This window comes from Ammospiza nelsoni, chromosome 9 (assembly GCF_027579445.1).
Source record: "Ammospiza nelsoni isolate bAmmNel1 chromosome 9, bAmmNel1.pri, whole genome shotgun sequence".
Lineage (NCBI taxonomy): Eukaryota > Metazoa > Chordata > Aves > Passeriformes > Passerellidae > Ammospiza > Ammospiza nelsoni.
Window position 1 is genome coordinate 3,314,516 of NC_080641.1, and position 13,053 is coordinate 3,327,568.

Consider the following 13,053-nt stretch of genomic DNA (forward strand, 5'->3'; position numbering starts at 1 on the left):
AAAAAGATACAGAGAAGCACACACACAGCTACCAACTCCTGGATTCCAGCACTGTTCAGATGGAAATTCCAAGAGGAGGCAGGGTCAAGATGTGTGCTTGCCTTGGAGTCAGCTTTAACTACCCCTTGGTCTTCCTGGGCCCTTCCCCCAGATGGGACTTCAGGTCACTTGGTCCCTCAGGAGCTGGGCTGGGGGCAGCAGAGGAGGCTGTGGAGCATTGCCTGTGCTGTGCCAGGGACTGGCAGCCACTGCTGGGCTGGGATAGAGGCTCTGGGGGGATTGGGGTTCCTGGGCACGGCAGGGCTGGGGTTCCAGGGCAGGGCAAGGCTGGACCTGCCCCTTCCTCCCCTGCACACAAAATGTTTTGAGCCAACAATCTCCTTGAGACTGTCACAATAGGGAATGTTGGAGGTGAAACCCCAATTCTGGCCATGGGCACCTGGATGAGGAGGACAGTTCTTTTCCATAGGAAGGAAAGCACAGAGCCCCAGTGTTTGGAGAGCCTCACTAGGCCAAGGCCTGGCAGACTTGCCAGTAATGGCAGATTTTGTCTAGGACCAGTCTTTGGATGTAGAGAATTTTTGAGGTGGAATCCAATTTCAACCATGGGCACCTGGAGAAGCAGGACAGTTCTTTCCCATAGGAAGAAGAACACAGAGCCTAACCCAGGGTTTTGGGGACAGATGAGGGTGATTCTTGTGAAACCATTGCCAGCCAGACTTGTCCTGGCAATATTCCTATCAGAACAATCTCTGTATATAAGGAAATTTGGAAGTGAAATCCCAATTCTGGCTATGGGTGCCTGGAGGAGAAGGACAATTCTTTTCCATTGGGAAGGAAAGCACAGAGCCCCAGTGTTTCAGCAGCAGATGAGAAGAGACCCTCAACATGCCAAGGTCATCTGGACAAGTTAGGCAGCCAACGAGAGGCCAAACCAGCCAGATCTGTTTCATGTTCCCTTGCTTTTATGAGGCCTTGCAGTATCACCATGGTCCCTTTGGTTCCATGGGGCCCTGCAGTGTCACAATGGTGCTTTGATTCCATGGAGTCCAGCAGTGTCACAATGGCGCCCAGGTTCAATGGGGTCCCAGAGTGTCACAATGGTCCCAACAATTCCATGAGGCCTTGCAGTGTCACAGTGATCTCCATTGTTCCACAGGCCCCACAATGTCACGTGACTCCTCTGTTCCATGAGCTCTGCAATATCACAGTGGACCTCTGGACCCTGGGGGTTTGCTGTGTCACAATGGTCTCCTTTGGCTCCACAGTGTCACAATGGACCACTGATGACACGAGGCCCTGCAATGTCACAATGGTTGGTTCCATGCAGCCCTGCAGTGTCACAAAGGCCTCTTGGTTTCACAAGGCCTCACAGCATCACAATGGTCCTCTTGGTTCTGTAGGGACCTCCAGGGTCACAATGGCCTCACTGGTTCCATGGAGCCTCATACTGTCACAATGGTCTCTATGATTCCATGAGGTCCTGCAATGTCACACTGGACCTTTGGCTCCATGGCATCTCACAGTGTCACAATGGCCCCTTGGTCTCATGACACCCCAAAGTTTCACAATGGTCTCCATGGTTCCATGAAGCTCCGCAGTGTCACAATGGACCCTTGGTTTGATGCGGCCTCTCAGTGTCACAATGATCCGTGCATTCCATGGAGCCACACAGCATCAGTACACTCCCCTTGGTTCCATAAGGCCCAGCAATGTCACAGTGCTCTCCATGATTCCATGAGGCTCCACAGTGTCACAATGGTCCCTTGGTCTCACAGAGCTCCACAGTGTCACAATGGTTCCTTGGTTCCATGGGCCCTGTGCTGCTGCATTCCCCCCTCCCCTTCTCAGGCCACCCTGCCAGCTGAGAAATGCTCCTTGGGCCTCGGCCTTGGCCAACAGCCCCTGGGCTCAGCCCCTCTGCAGCTCATCACAAACACTGTCTGCTCCAGGCACTGCTGCTGCCCAACCAGCTCCTGCTTTGTGTAGGAGCAGCCCTGGGAACTGTTTTTGTTCCCTCAGTGGCACAACATCCCTGTTCACACAATGCCAAAGAAAGATGCTGATGCCAAGTGCGGCCAGGATGAGCCATTGCTGGGACTGAAGCCCCTCTCTTGGGGCCCTGCAAACAGCGCTCCAAAAGGAGCCCTTGGAGCTCTCCTGGGCCAGCGACTCCCTCTGAGTGGGGCCTCTCCCAGCCGGGAACTCTCCCGTTTGCTGCACTTGGGGATCCTGAACAACAACAGAGCCTGGACCGATCCCCCCACTCCTCCAGGCTCAACCCTTCACCCGCTGGGGAGATGGCAAAGGATCCACAGGGAGCATTCCCTGCCCTCAGGGAAATTTCTCACAGGTGCCTTGCACTGACTCTTTGTGTCTGTGTGCACACAGGAGTGCCTGTGCTCGAGAAATGTGGCAGAAATGCTGCTCTCTGAGGGGTTTGAGTGCCTTGGATAGCTGAGTCAGTCAGGCCTGTAAGTGAGGTTAAGTCATGAGGCCTAAGCAAAGTTAAATGCTGATAAGAGTTGTTCCTTTGCTAAGCTGTTATGTTTAATAAAAGTTATTGGCTAAGTTAAGTACTGTTAAGTGTTATATCACTGTTAAATCATTAAGTCATAGGTCTTAAGTTAGATTAAATACCATTAAGCGCTATTATTTACTAAATTGTGAAGTTGAAGGTATCAGTTAAGGTTAAGGTCTTAGTTCAGTTCTGTTAAGTTTGGGCTCTGGTAAATATCCTTGTGTCACACACACACACAGGGACAGTTCTTGATTCTTTTCTGGTTTGGTTGCCTGGATTTTGTTTGGTTTTGTTGTTGCTTTGTTTCATTAATGTGCCTGAAGTGTCCAGTCAGGAGCAGAGTGACTCTTGCCAATGAACTTTGTGCTGCTGTCCCTTAATATTAAATCTGGTTTTTGCTGATCCCTTGCTGGGGATTTCTTCAGCGCTCTCAAGCCCTCCTTGGTAACAGGGTGAAGGAGCACTGGCCCAGGCTCTGGCCCTGGGGGACACGGGGACGCTGCCAGGGGGTCCCTGTCCCCCTGTGCCACCCCCAGGGCCCCCCCCCCCGTCCCCGTGTCAGGCTCTGGGGTCGATCTCGTGGAACATCCTCTGGGGGAGGCTGCGGGGCCGGGGGCGGGGGGACCAGGGGGGACAGGGGACCCCGCTGTGCACGAGCAGGGTTGGACTGCTCTGGGGGGAGCTGTGAGGGGGGCCGGGGCAGAGTGACCTCCCCAGTGACCTCACACAGCCCCTGTGATGTCACACTGCCTATGTGATATCACACAGCCCCTGTGATGTCACACAGCATCTTGTGATGTCACAACACCTCTGTGATGTCACACAGCACCTGTGAGGCCACACAGCCATCTCTGTGATTTCACAGGGCCCCCGTGATGTCACACAGCCCCTGTGTGATGTCACACAGTCCCCTGTGATGTCACACAGTCCCCTGTGCTGTTACACAGTTGCTCTGGGATGTCACAGAAGGTACTGTTATGTCAAAGAATCACACTGCATTGTCACAGTTTGTTCTGTGATGTCACAGGCTGCGCTACGATGTTACACAACCACCCAGTGATGTCACAACCCATTCTCTCATGTCACAGAGCCACCCTCTATGATGGCAAGGTTCTGTGGCCTCACACTGTGATGTCAGTGATGTCACAATCCCCTCAGTGATGTAACAAAACCCTCTCTGTGATGCCATACTGCCACTCTGTAATGTCACAGCACACATTTTGATGTCACATCTCGCTCCATGATGTCATACAGCCATGCCTTGATGTCACAGCCTGCTCTGTGATGTCACACAGTCCCCTCTATGTTGCTGTAGCTGCTCAGTGACCTCACTCAATAAACTCTGTGATGTCACCATCCAACCTGTGGCCCTGGCACACAGCCCACTCTGTGCTGTCACACAGCCCCTTGCTGACATCACAGCTGATCTGTGCCTCTATGACACAGCCCCAGAGGTGCTGCTGTGACACAGCCCCCTCTGGGATGTCCCACAGCCCCTGCCAGTGCTGAGCCCCTGTGAGCTCTGTCTGTGCCCTGCTGGTGTCCCTGAGGGGCCCTGGCAGGGCCCCAGCCCTGCTGGGCTGTGCACAGGAGCTGCTCCTGGCCAGAGCTGTCTCTCTGCAGCGCTGCCCTTGCCAGGAGCTGCCTCTGGGCCAGGAGCCCGGCCCAGCTCAGCAGCACAGACACAGCACAGGGACTTCAATGACCCTCTGGGGCTTTGGTGCTCTTTGCATCAGACTCAGTCCCTCACAGTGTGCTCTAAAAACCTTCTCAGGGACTCAAAAAGAGGGTGAAACACTGAAGTTTCTCATACTTTAAATAGATCTTTCTGAGGGACAGGACTGAAAAAATGTCCCCAAATTCCAGGTAGAGCAGAACACTGGTGGCAGTGATGACAGATGGGGACAAGCAAGGGAAAGGTGTCTCTGATCCTGAGCAAACCTGTGTCTCTGTCCCTGCAGGCTGTCGGCATCCCCCAGCTGCCCCACCTGGCTGGGCCTTTCCTTTGCTGACAGCTCTGCCTCCTGCCTGCCTCTGCCTGCCCACACAGAGCCTTGGGCTGACCCAGGCTCCTGCTGGGGACGTGCTACACCACAGCCCTGCCCTGGCAGGGAAACTCCTTTCTCCTGGTGTCCAGTCTGGACTTCCCCAGCTGCACTTGGTGCTATTATGTCTTCTTCAGGCTCATTCCTACTTATGAAGAAAAGTTCCAGCCTCTCTAAAACCACCCTGTCATCCCTCCATGGTTACTCCTGTTCTTTTCCCAGTCTCCACACCACTGACCCCAGAGCCATTAGCCTCTACCTGCTGGTTTTGTGATGAGGCCTCCAAACCCCATCTTGGGAGACTTTTGTGTTTTCTCCAAGGTCTGTGAAAAGGGAAAAATAGTGGTCAAAGGTATTTTCTCCCAAATGTTGCCTTGACAGTACAAGGATCAATATCTCTAAACTAAACAAGGGTGGATTTACATTTGTTAGAAGTAGGAAATATTTTACAGCTATGAGAGGGGCACAAAACCACAGCTCTTTTTCCAGAGAAGTGGATTCCCTATCACAGGAATTGTCCAAGATCAGGAGCATTGCGCAGCCTGACCCAGTGAAACCCTCTCCTCCCCAAGGACAGAATTCCTGTTGTGTGGGTTCTCTGATGTGCTGGGTGCCCTCACAAGGCTTCTGGCCAGAATGTCTGCTGAGAGGAGCCAGGCTGTTGCAGGGGCTGTGACCTCACAGCCATGACCATGGCAGCCCTGTGCCCTGGGCCTGGCTCTGTGGGCATGAAGAGTTTTGTCATTAATGTCTTGTCCCCAAGGTGCTGGGGCCAATGGCTTCCCAGTCAGGCTCCTGGGGCAGAAGTGGCTTTTCAGAGCCCAGCCAGGAATGAGCCCTGAGGAAGCAGCTCTGCAGGCTGGGCTGCCAAGGGAGGCTCCTGGCCATGGCCTGCAAGTAGCTGCTGCTGCCAAGGTGCCTTTGGTGCCTCAGGCTCTCCCTGGCACAGCTCCCAGCATGGCACTCTGCCCTTGTGCCCGAGCCATTCCCTGTGCTGGGGCTGGCCTGGGGCTTTTCCTGCAGCAGGACCTGCCCTGCTCATGTCACAGGAAAGGCAGATCCTGCTGGAGCAGGAGGCTCTGCCTGCAATCGGCTCCAGCAACTCCAGCAAGGCCCTGCTGACCTCAAAATTGCTTCATAGAACATTATATTCTAATAATTGTTATGGCACCTGTACTGTGGAGTAAATAATTCTGGTTAAGATCTTCCTGTAAAATCATGATCACAATCAATCAGAGCGGTATTTGTATAAATGTATCTGGTATTCTGTCATTAATCCTGTGGGACAAATTGGGTTAAAGTTCAATTCTACCTGTCCAATCTTTTACACCTTTGACAAGTCTGGGGCTCCCCCTCGTTCCAACGCCGAGGTCTCCTCCCCTCGGTCTGTCCCTGACTCTGTCTCCTCCTCCTCTGACGCTGTGACCACTCCTCCCACCGGTGTGTGCAGCCCGCCCCCCGCCGGCACCCGGGTCCTCTCCAAGATCCGAGCGGACCTCCGCACCGGGTCTGACGTCACAATCGCGCACCTCCCGCATCTCACTACGGTGGCCCTTTGGGGCTGCGCAATTTCCCCCATTTTGCCGCCCGTGTTTACCGCCCCCACGCTGGTTTGTGACTCTCCCCCCCGGTTCTTGCGAGTTTTGCCCGCTGCGCGCGTCTCCGCTACTCTGCCGGCCGGGGTGGCTGCCACCCCCGGTTCTGCGCTAACAAAAGCCGCACCTGAATTCTTCTCTCCCTTTATCTCTTCACCCGCGCTCCCCGCCTGCTCCGCCGCTGCCGCGCCGCGGGAAAGCGCCTCCCCCGATCCCTTCTCTCCCCCCTTCACCCCCCCTTCCGATCCTGACTCCCCTGTACTCTCCGGAGTTTCAGGACGCTTTAGAAGCTTCCTGGGGTTTCTGGGTTTTGGGACCGGGGGCTTTAATATTATTTCCTGCTCTCTTTTCTCGAGAGCCCTTTCCCCCTGGCTTCTTGAGGCCAGAGCTAATTTTTTCTCAGAGCTTTGCTCCCCCCCTCCTTCAAAGGGTGCCGCAACTTTTCGTTGCTTTTCCAGTCTTTTCGACTGCTCCGATATGCCTTCCAGCATCAATCTCGCCGGCGAGAGCAGCTTTAACGCTGTCTCATCGTTTTCTGTTGCTAAGAAATATAAGTGCCTATTGATTTCCTGCCAAAACCCCACTTCAAATAGCAGGCATGTTTCGGCAAGTGGGTAGTTAAGCCTTGCCCACAACAATAGCTGTTTTAATTCTTTCTTTGGCATCCCTTCTGTGTATGCTTGAGCCACGCCTTGTAAGGCGGACAAAATTTCGCTTTGTTCTTGGGAGAGTGTGCCCCCCATATTCTTATTTTTTGACCTTCTCACCGAATCTGTCGTCAGAGCTGTCCGAAAGCTCCCTGTCTCTGTCCAGCAGGTCACAGGAGAAGGAATCCAGAGGCGCCTTCCGGTTCCGATCCGGACTGCTCTGCTACGAACTGTCTTCAGCAGAAGCTGAGAGATGGAATTCTCAGTGACTGCTGTTTTTTGCAGACTCTTCTGTCCATTTTTTTTTTTCTTTTTTCCTCAGGCTTTTCTCCTCAGGAGCTGTCAGTGCTCTCCTGGGAACTCGTCCTAGATCGGAGCTGCCCTCTCAGCTCTTCAGCTCTTCAGCTCTTCAGCTCTTCAGGGCTGATCCCCCCCCGAAAGAGTTGGTGGGGAGTAGCCCACGCAGCGAACGCCACTTGACGGTTTCCTACCGGCTGATTTATGACCGGAGATAGCTCAGGGACGCCACTTGTCGGTTTTCTCATGGCTGATTTAGGTGGCCTGGAAAGGCCCAGGGATGGCCTTGAAGAGCCGACGCTTCAAAGGACAAGGAGAGACTTCTGATCTTGTCTCGGTCTCGGTGTTTATTAATTGTTTATCTAAAAGATTTTCTTTCAGCCCGACAGAGGTCTGCACAGCAAGTCAGCCATGGGCACACTCCGCAAGCTCCCGGGCGGTCACGTATCTTTATACCCGAAGTTACGTGTACAATATTTATAATTTTTCCCCAATACATTCTACCCTTATTAACCGGTGCACTTTTAGTAATAACCAATCCCAAAGTGCCACCATCACCACAGAAGATGGAGGCCAAGAAGAAGAAGAAGAAGAACAGGACACGCCCCAATTCCTCCATCTTACTTCTTTAGAACCCCCCTGTACCAAAATCCTAAATCCTGTGTTTTACACTCTAATTAACTTATCCCTTCACCATTCACCCAGTGAATTCCTCCCAGTCCTCATACAGGCGTCGTCTCCTGTGTAGGATCAAAGTCCAGCCACCAGACACTTCTGGCAACATTCCAGGACTCCCGAGCCCCCCAAGGGTGGTCTCGGCCACTCTGCACCTCCATCCTGAGGTGCTGAGATCCCACATCTCCCCCTTCTGTTTGCACTAGGAAGACTTCTTTTGCTATCCGATTCATAGCGTGTTTTAAACATGCAAATATGCATGGGACAACAAGTATGAGGACTAGGAGAACTATTAAAACATAGAACCCTACTCTTAAAATTCCTCTCCAAATGGGAGAGATGTCAAAGAAGTCTACCATACATTTGCTTTGGCTGACTAATAGGCAAATTACCCCCATTGCTTATTGCAATGAATGAAAGAACGATGCGCATAAGCATCATGAAACTCATGGCTTCACTTCTGTGTGACATCATTGCTTTGCTTTTCATTCAGGACCTTAACAGAGAATTCTCCCAAAGTCCTTAGTTCCTATTTATTTCTCTTCCGAGTCGTCTTGGCAATCTGAGTCTCGACCCCTGTCTGAGTACTCGTCTCTTTTTTTCTTGGATCTTTGTTTCTGGGATCCGCGTTTTCATGTTCTCGCACTCGAAATGGTTTCACGTGTCGTGCCAACACCCACGTCAGACCTCGATCTGTGGAGATACAAGCGAAAGCCTTGCCCCCCACTAGGTGGCACTGTCACCGGCCTCCCCAGCTCGGATGACAGCATGAGCTCGATTGCCCCTCGTCCTGTCGACTGCCGTGTTCGTGATCTCATTTGAGACCGTGTCTACCTGGCTTTTAATTCAGCTGAAAATGGAGCTTGAACACCAGAACGTCTCCCTTGAAGGGAAGGGACTGGGACTCCGAGGGTGACAACCAGAAGCATCAATCTGAAGAGGGTGTGGAGCCGCTGGGACATAGGATCCTGAGCATGGCCCCTCCTCGCCCGAGACGTCACAGGGAACCTGGCCCGCCCCCGCCCGCGCTCTACTCTCTGTGCATGGGTGCTCTCCGAGCCGCTCCCTGTCTCTCCCGAGCTGACGTCACTCTCTCCCCCTTGTTCCACCTCTGAGGCCTCCCCCCTTGGTCTGCCCCTGACTCTGTCTCCTCTCCCTCTGACGCTGTGTCACTGGCTCCTCCCGCCGGTGTGTACAGCCCGCCCCCCGCCGGCACCCAGGCCCGCCCTGCAATTCGACCCGACTTTCCCCCCGGGTTCTTGCGAGTTTTGCCCGCCACGTGCGTCTCCGCTATTTTTGCCGGCCGGAGCGGCCGCCACCGCCCGGCGCCGCGCTGACAAAAGCCGCGTCTGCACTCTAGTCTCCCTTTATCTCTTCACCCGCGCTCCCCGCCGGCTCCGTCGCTGCCGCGCTGTGCCCCCCGCGAGGAAGCGCCTCCCCCCCCGATCCCTTCTCTCCCCCCTTCACCCCCCCTTCCGATCCTGACTCCCCTGTACTCTCCGGAGTTTCAGGACGCTTTAGGAGTTTCCTGGGGTTTCTGGGTTTTGGGACCGGGGGCTTTAATATTATTTCCTGCTCTCTTTTCTCGAGAGCCCTTTCTCCCGGCTTCTTGAGGCCAGAGCTAATTTTTTTTTTTTCCTGGAGCCTTGCTTCCCACCCTCCACCCTCCTTTTGAGGGTGCCGCAACTTTTCGTTACTCTCCCAGTGTTTTCAACTGCTCCGATATGCCTTCCAGCATTATCCTTGCCGGCGAGAGCAGCTTTAACGCTGTCTCGTCCTTCTTTGTTGCTAAAAAATATAAGTGCCTATTAATTTCCTGCCAAAACCCCACTTCGAATAGCAGGCATGTTTCGGCCAGTGGGTAATTAAGCCTTGCCCACAACAACAGCTGTTTTAATTCTTTCTTTGGGATACCTTCTGTATATGCTTGAGCCACGCCTTGTAAGGCGGACAAAATTTCCCGTTGTTTTTCTGGGAGAGTGTGCAATTATGTTCTTATTTTTGACCTTCTCACCGAATCTGTCGTCAGAGCTGTCCGAAAGCTCCCTGTCTCTGTCCAGCAGGTCACAGGAGAAGGAATCCAGAGGTGCCTTCTGGTTCCGATCCGGACTGCTCTGCTACGAACTGTCTTCGGTAGAAGCTGAGAGATGGAATTCTCAGTGACTGCTGGTTTTTTTTGCAGACTCTTCTGGCCGTTTTTTTTCTTCTTTCTTCTTTTCCTTTTTTCTTCAGGCTTCTCTCCTCAGGAGCTGTCAGTGCTCTCCTGGGAACTCGTCCTAGATCGGAGCTGCCCTCTCGGCTCTTCAGCTCTTCAGCTCTTCAGCTCTTCAGGGCTGATCCCCCCCAGAAGGGTTGGTGGGGGGTGCCCACGCAGCGAACGCCACTTGTAAGTTTTCGGTGCTGTTTAGGTGGCCTGGAAAGGCCCAGGGATGGCCTTGAAGAGCCCGGCGCTTCAAAGGACGAGGAGAGACTCCTGATCTTGTCTCGGTCTCGGTGTTTATTAATTGTTTATCTAAAAGATTTTCTTTCAGCCCGACAGAGGTCTGCACAGCAAGTCAGCCATGGGCACACTCCGCAAGCTCCCGGGCGGTCACGTATCTTTATACCCGAAGTTACGTGTACAATATTTATAATTTTTCCCCAATACATTCTACCCTTATTAACCGGTGCACTTCTAGTAATAACCAATCCCAAAGTGCCACCATCACCACAGAAGATGGAGGCCAAGAAGAAGAAGAAGAAGAAGGACAGGACACGCCCCAATTCCTCCATCTTACTTCTTTAGACCCCCCTGTACTAAAATCCTAAATCCTGTGTTTTACTCTCTAATTAACTTATCCCTTCACCATTCACCCAGTGAATTCCTCCCAGTCCTCATACAGGCGTCGTCTCCTGTGTCGGATCAAAGTCCAGCCACCAGAGACTTCTGGCAACATTCCAGGACTCCCGAGCCCCCCAAGGGTGTTCTCGGCCACTCTGCACCTCCATCCTGAGGTGCTGAGATCCCACACACATCATCTGTAGGGATTTTTTCTGGCTTTTATAATTCTTCTTTGCAAATATACTCTTAAAGAACTAATTTTTAAATTTATGCAGGGTATTAACAGACGCTCAGTTGATGAATTTAAGCTGCCATTCGGTGTGTCGAGCCGTGGCGAAATCACTGATTCAGGTACCATTGGAATATTTGCCATGCACCTTCTTTAGATTTTTATATATTGTCAAGTTTTTATTTTCATGAGCAGTCTCACAGTTTCCTATCTATAACTCTTAAATACAGGTTCACTGTTAATTTTTTTAGAAATACATTGATCAAAATCTCTTCATGTTTCAGATACAATTTCACAGCAAGTGAAACTTTGCTCTGAAGTAGATGAAGAGGTCAGCTGAGTATCAACTCTGCATATCTCATTCCTTGGGGTCTTTTGAATTTGTTCCCAAACAGTACCTAAAGCATTATTCAGTAGATATTTCAGGGCTAAAAGTAGTCGTCAAAAGGGAATAATGTTTTCTGTCTCCTGTTTAAAGCTGAATCACTTAGAGGAGATATTTGTGATTTAGTGAACATGCCTGGAAACAAATCTTTAAAAATTAAGGTGATTGCAATATTGTTGTGGTTTTTTCTTTGTTTGAAGTGTCTGCAAAGTCTATGAGCTTTAATTAGAGTAAGATTTAAACACTTAAGTATCCTTGTGGAACTGGTTCTGAATATTCTGTTGAGGGGCAGAAGGGTTGAAGTCAGAGTATTCTTTGGAAAACTGAAGTGGATTATCCCAATTGCCTTGTCTGGCTTTATTTTATCTGTAAAACAATGAATTCAGTGGTTTCCTCAAACACTGGGTTCTTTTCACAGTGTCTTTACCAGCAGATCTCTGCTGTAGCACACTTCAGTACAGCTCATTTTTTGCAATAGCTTCTGTACTTTGCAGCTACAAAACACTGTTTGCTACCACAAAATAAAACACATTTCTTGTGCTCTCCCTGCTGATTTTCATATCCCTGACAACTTTTTAGACTTTTTTAATCCTAAGCTATTAAAGTACTATCAGGACTGTAACAAAACTGTGGTGCAGCCAGAACAAGGATGGTGTTTGGGGCTGTTGTAAGTGAACCAAAGGGCCCTTGGGGCTCATGTGTTGCTTTCCCTGCCTCGACCACTGGCCCAGCACTGCTTGTAGGACACTTTCAAGGTGTTCTAAGGACACAAGGGTGGTGGTGGTTTTCCTTCCTGCTCTGTGTGTGAGCAGAGAACTGCTGGGACACTTGGATATTTATAAATCCCTGGGTCCAGATGGGGTGCATGCCAGGGTGATGAGGGAGCTGGCAGATGAACTTGCCAAGCCTCTCTCCATCATTTATCAGGAGTTGTGGCTCACTGTGAGGTTCCAGATGATTGGACACTGGCCAGTGTGACACCCATGTACAAAAAAGGTAGGAAGGAGGATCCTGGTAATTCCAGGCCAGTCAGCCTGGCCTCAGTGCCAGGTGAGAAAATGGAGCAGTTCACACTGAGTGCTATCACACAGCACTCACAGCCTGGCCAGGCTATCAGACCCAGCCAGCATGGCTTTACCAAGGGTAGGTCATGTCTGACCAACCTGGGCTCCTTCTGTGAGCAGGTGACCGCCTGGTGCATGCAGGAAAGGCTGTGGGTGTTGTGTATCTGGGCTCCAGCAAGGCCTTTGGCACTGTCTCCCACAGCACACTCCTGGAGAAGCTGCAGCCACGGCTGGGACAGGAGCACTCTGTGCTGGGCTCAGAACTGGCTGCATGGCCGGGACAGAGAGTGATGGTGAATGGTGCTGCATCCAGCTGGCAGCCAGGCACCAGTGCTGTCCCTCAGGGCTGTACTGGGACCAGTTCTGTTTAATGTTTTTATAGACGGCATGGGTGAGGGCTCGAGTCCTTCATGAGTAAATTTGCAGAGGACATTAAGCTGGGAGCTTGTGTTGATCTATTGGAAGGAAGGAGGGCTCTGCAGAGAGACTTAGATCAGTTGGATGAATGGGCAGAGTCCAGCAGCATGAAGTTTAATCAGTCCAAGTGATGACTTCCACATTTTGGCCACAAAAGTCCCCTACAACGTTCCAAGCTGGGGACAGTATGGCTGGGCAGTGCTCAGGCAGAAAGGGCCCTGGGGGTGCTGGTGACAGCCGGTTGAACATGAGCCAGCAGTGTGCCCTGGTGGCCAAGAAGGCCAATGGCATCCTGGCCTGGATCAGGAATGGTGTGGCCAGCAGGAGCAGGGAGCTCATTCTGCCCCTGTACTGGGC